At 37.5% G+C, this 6,000-nt stretch overlaps 1 protein-coding gene across 1 annotated transcript in view; it reads left to right on the top strand.

Annotated features, from left to right (window-relative positions):
- The window catches only part of SCAF8 (SR-related CTD associated factor 8), a 95,618-nt gene extending 91,072 nt beyond the window's left edge, over positions 1-4,546 (top strand). The window contains exon 21 of the mRNA XM_058834648.1: positions 3,392-4,546. The gene's annotated coding sequence lies outside the window, so the exon portion shown is untranslated. The remainder of the gene's footprint in view (positions 1-3,391) is intronic.
- Positions 4,547-6,000: the final 1,454 nt, after the last annotated feature.

The raw sequence follows: 6,000 nt of genomic DNA on the forward strand, positions 1-6,000 counted from the left end.
ATATATAAAACATCCTATGAAGTCCCAAATGTTATTTTATCTTGATAGAGGCTTCTCTGACATCAGGGACAAGGGCTTCATAGTTTAATTCAGGTATTGCAATGATCAGCATTCCCATAGTGTAAAGCTTAAGACATCTGACCTCAGGGAACAAACAGATTGAGGTATGTCATTATCAGTAATTTAGTCTTTACTCACAAACTTCCACTGAAATTTAAAGTTGGTTAAATTATGTAGGTTTTATGCTGCTTGCTAAAATGAGGAAGTTTTGCACTTTCTATTAATCTCTATTTGATAACTGCCGTCTTAATTACACTGAGTGTTACTAATTTTCCCCTTGTCAGCCAACACACAGACTCCTGTTTCTCCTTTTGAAAAGAAGGCGTGGGACTCATCTCACTTTACTCTTGCAGTACATTTACACTGCAAAGCTGACTGCTCTGTCTCTGTAGCATTGAGTGAGCGCTGTGCAGTGCGAGGCAGACACCCCCACACCTCCTCATGGCTGCTCCTGCCACTTGTGTTAAGCACTTAGGCAAGCAGGGTTCAAATTCTCCTGCCATCACTGACTGGCTCCAGATAACTCTGGTTGGATACTGACATTTATCACAGGTTTGCTTGCCATGGATTGCAAAGAGAACAACCATGATCTTTGAAGACAAGAGTCACCATGACACATCTTTCCATGTCAGCAAGGTGTCAGCTCTTCTGGTCCTGAGCAGGCTGCTGCCTGGACTTTCAGTTATATTTCTGAATGAACAGTTTGTCTCTCTTTCCCTGTCACTGTTAGCAAAATCTTGACTCTCAGAAATCCTAGCCTGTTTGACAAAAAGACAAAAACAATTTTGGTATCTGTATGTTTAAAATTCTTGATAAAATCTCCTAAATCTCTATAATTTATAATCCCTAGAGCTGTTCTCAGTAAGGGGCTGACATCTGCTTTGTCTCAGCTTCAGGACTTTTGACTTCCTGTAAAAAGCAGGTTTTCTGTGGGATTTCCTCTCTGTCTTGGCAGTCCGACAGCAGTCTGTACATCATGAGCAGTCCAGGCTGGCTCACCTGTCCTTTATCCTATTTCCTTCTTTTCCACTGGAGAAAGCTGGGAGTATTTGTGTGTACTCTTCATGCTGCTGTCTCTCTGTCACCACGTATTTTTCAGAGGAAGTCAGTCTCACTTTTCTTTCACGGGAAATCCACTGGGAAATATCCCTAAATATCAAATGAAATTTTGTGTTAATTGAAGGTGGGCTTTGTGTTGTATTTCAGTTTCTGCTGACCTCCAGTTCCTCCAGCCCAGAAGGAACTGGGGACTCTGTTTCCACCTTGGGGAGCAAGTTACTTCACTTTTCTGAATAATGCAGATGGCACAAACAAAATATATCATAGAATGAAAAGTAGGAAAGATCTGTTAATAATCCAAATTAGGTTAACAAGAGTGATCTGTGCCTCCTGTATTTGTGGAACTGGCTTGTATCTCCATAAAGATTAATATAAATGGTAACCTTTTCTTTGCAAAGCTCAGTATGACTGGTCCTGTTGGTCTTAGCAGTCATACATTATGTTTCTGATCAAGGTATCTTTTGCAAGATAAACAGTAAATGATAATTTTGTGGCCTAGAGTTTTGTGAAGTTGTGCAACTGATTTGTTTCTAAACTGTAGTGGTATGCGTTTGTTGTTTTCTCAGTGGAACATTTCATTGAACAAAACTTAATTTTAAAAGACTGTGAAACAATTCCAGTCTAAATTGGAAAATATTTCAATAAAGAACATACTTCACAAATTGATGTGAAATCAATTGTTAGCAAGACTGTGTTATCACTTGAAATCTTCTGTCCATACCAATTTTATTTCCAAAGCCTATATAATTCTTCTTAAAATATATTTGCTAGTTTTATTTGCAGCTTTATTTGAACAAGACTGTATAGCAAAATTTAATAGTTGTTACTATTCCTGTGTGCTAGGGTAACTGGGCTAGAATAAATTCTTGTTACATGAATGTATAAATTTGGGATACATATACAAAGAGTAGTTCTCAATGATGCACCATTTAGTAGAGTTCTTCAAGTGTTTTTTCCTTGTTCCAGTAATATTCAGTATTCTCAATGACGGCTTGGATGAAAGGTTAGAACATACACTTAAATTCATAGAGCAAAACAAGCATTTTGGAAGCAAGGCAGTGGAAAATGACAAAGTAAAGATAAAGTATTCTGATGTTTAAAAATAGGTTAGACAAACATCAGCAGATATTGCATTGGTCAGGGGTGAGCAAAGAGATCTCTCACATCACCTGCTACCTCTACTCCTTCAGTATTTCTATTTATGTGATAATTATAAGAATAATAATTATATATAAAAAGTATTTTGTGTAGTTCCAGCAAATTGCAGGGTATGTAACCAAAATCTTAGCATTGGTTCTGGAATTTATTGCATGGCTTTTGTATTTACCTTAGATTGAAGCAATTATACTTCTTACCATTTTGCCCATGTCAGTACTGACTGAAAATTGCTAGGGTCTGGTGGCTTTGTGAGTGGTGAAATAGAATATGTGAACATAGTCAAATGTCTGTGGTATGATATAGCACATTCATACTTGTAAGAAATTTTGCACTTCAACCTACTCACAGTCCATGGATAAAGATGGACACCTTGTTGAGGTTACCTAGAGAGTGGAGTAATCATCCTCCAGAGGTACCTCTGCCTCTCCTTCTACATATTCTGCAGCAAATATATACTGGAGGTGTATTCTTAGTCTTTCCTATCTTGGTCTGTGATAATAAAAGTTTGATTTCCTTTGGACTTCACTGAGGACTATCTGGAAAAATTATAAGGTCTGTTTTGACCTTCAGTTCTGTGAAGCCCATTCAGTGAATCATTTATGAAGGTTTTATAGTTGTTATAAATACATAATGGACATGACCAATATGTGTTAGAGATAGTTCTACAATGAACTCATATAAGGCACTTATTAACCTGTTGGATTCTTGCTCATTGTTTGTTAATCCACTAGATTGTTTTCTCTGTATCTTGTGTACAGTGTGTGAGAGAGAGACAATACAGAACTTTAATCCAGAAAATCTGCTTTACAAAATTAATTTTTTACAGGGATAATATTATATTGACATTTTTAAAGTACTAAGCTACTGGACATTTATTTTTTAAATAATAGTATGTTTAATCCTGGATAATGTTTTAAGAACCATACAGCATTAGGCCTTTCTCCTGCATAAGCATTGTGTGGCTAACGGAGAGACTGTAAAATTTATCCCAAATCTTTCATTTGCTATTGCATGGCTGAAAAAAAAAAATCATCTCATTTATAGGGCTTTTTTAAAAATTGGAATTAAACTCCAGCAACCAGTGATGACTAGTTATTGTTCCTTTTGTCAACAGGCAAGATGAAGGAAGTTCTGGCAGCTTACCATGTCCCGGGCTCTGCAGAGCTAAGTGAGAAGTGCGCCCACGTTCTAGCACGCATCACATCACATCGACCTTGGGTCTGGAGTGCCAGAAGGATCCCAGCGCTGCGCTCTGAGACGGCTCTGAGCACCTCAGTACCCCGTTTTTGACAGAACCCAGGGATGGCAATATTACACACCAGTATTACCTGTCTGGGGCAGGTTTAATTTTATAAATTAAAACAATAAACTCTATGAGTTTCTAGACCATATTTGTGCTGTTGAGGATGATCTGCTCAGATGAACAGTTTTGCATCCATCGAAGAGACAGGTTCTTCTGCTGGACCAGAAGATGACAGTGGACTGTATATTGTAACTAATATCATTTGTAGCATCTCCTAGTGCAAATAATCGAAGAGCAGGTTGCAAGAAAATCCTGTAGGGAATAAGACATGCTATGTTTTGATCTACAGATTTTTTAAAATGTTTTGTTTTTTTTTAAAGATAACCACTTTTAGATAACACTATGTGTGCAGTCTATGTGCAGCTCTTCACTGTGGCTATCTGTATTCCAGAGATGATGAATTCCTTGTAAGACACCTCAACCTTTTAAAATTTGTGATTAATTCTTAAATTATGAGATTATAATGAAAAACTAGAAGGGAAAACTTCTAGGGCTTTTATTTGACTGGATGTCTCCAATTACTTCCTGGCAATGTCATAAAAAGAGAAGGAAATGCAGGAAGTAAAAATTAAATACAAAACTCCCCACATTGCATTTCTTTTTTTGGCATATGCACCTATCTAAATGTGTGTTTTATCGAATATCCAAGGAGAGAGAAGCAGTTAAAAGTTAGCTGAGCCATCACACAAAAGGTCTGTGGTTTTGGGCAGTATTTGCTAATTTTGTCTCTTGAATAGCTATAGAAAAGAAGGAATATGTATATGCCCCACCATATGTGAAAAGGCCATACTTGCCATTCCTTTATTTATTTTTGCTTTTCAAAAATTAAAGTGTCAGTTATTTGGAATGCTGTAGTCTGTGGTCTCTTTACATTTGTTTAGTGAGAGCCTTTCAGCAAAATCATTCCCATTACAGTGTAACTGCATGGTGACCACAGCTTTGGGCCTGTATAATAAAGATCTAAATTCAAAATTTTTTTTCTCATCATTTTCTCTATTTCTATGTTGTATCTGCAAGTCTTTAATTGGAGTCCTGCTTGTTGCTTGCTTAGAATATTTGGCAAAATTTTTAGGAAGAAAGGTATTTGTATGGTTGCACCTTGTTCTCTTTTGTATTATTATTTACAACAGATTGAAGGGCAGATACAAAATGTAAAAAAAATCAAAAGAGATGCTTAAATTCAATTTGCATTAGCCCCTGGAACAATAAGGAGAGCAAGTTTTTTGCATCTTAGATTTAAGGCCATGCTCAAGTACTTGGCATCTGGTCTCTATTAATTAGTAGTCCTGCAAAGGTATTGGAGGAAAAAGCTGTAGAAAAGTTGAGTTTAAGCTGGCTTTGATTTGCTGTGTGTGATACATTGTGCTGAACACACAGCTGTGCTGTACGACAGAGTTAAAAAGCCAGTCAGATTTTTTTTTTTACTTCATCCTTCTTATTATCTTCTCCAAAGACAAAAGTTTAAATTATAAAAATATTCTTCATGTAGCAATTAAGTTTGTGTGAGCAAAAACTGTTCATGGCATTTCAATAACGAATGTGGCCCTGAAAAGGCTATATTAGCCATGCTGCATTAAAGCAGGGGTTTGTCCCACTATAGTTAGCTCATAGCAAATACCTGAATTCATATCAACAGAACACCTCTGACCTTTGAAATCTTTTAGTTGGGCATCACTATTATCCTGCATTTGACATAGTTGCATACTACGTGGAGTTGCATACTATGGTGGAGTGCTCACTGCAGTGATGTCCATACCGGTGCAGACAGCACCTACAAATAGGTGCAGACAGCAGCGTCTCAGAGCAGTTCCCTGATCCATTTCAGCTAATCTAAGGCTGAGCTCCTGCTCACCTTCTACCCTGCTCACACCTTCCCATGACCACCCTCAGAGAGCTGCCCACCTAAGAGGCATCCTGGTGTGACTGAAAACATCCTTATGTAAGAGTTTAGCTCATGTGCCAGCTCTGACACTGGGGAGAAGGTGGGAAGGAACAGCTTTTAATCAGAAGTTTAGTTTTAGGTTGGCTTACACTGATAGAGGACCCATGTCCTCGGGTGTCTCTGTGAATTAACTGATCTCATTACCTAAACTTTCTGTTTCAGGACATTGCTTCCCTATGGCTAAGAGGTGTTTCTTGATTCAGAAAGAAAATAAAGAAAATAAAGCACTGGAAATTAACTAAATCCTTATAAAATAATATTAATGGCATCTTTAAAACTACTTGTGCAGTGGCAGTACTTGTGGTACCAGAAAAATACAATGCCACAAAAGGAATACATTCTTACTGTTCAAATTACTCTGAATATCAAAATGTTTTCAGAAAAACAGAAGCGAAAGCTGTGGGCCGTAACAATACGAGGGCAGCACAAGCCTGCTGTGCTAGCAGACCCTTAGCTATTAATGTTTATGCTCAGTACG

This window comes from Poecile atricapillus, chromosome 3 (assembly GCF_030490865.1).
Source record: "Poecile atricapillus isolate bPoeAtr1 chromosome 3, bPoeAtr1.hap1, whole genome shotgun sequence".
Classification (NCBI taxonomy): domain Eukaryota; kingdom Metazoa; phylum Chordata; class Aves; order Passeriformes; family Paridae; genus Poecile; species Poecile atricapillus.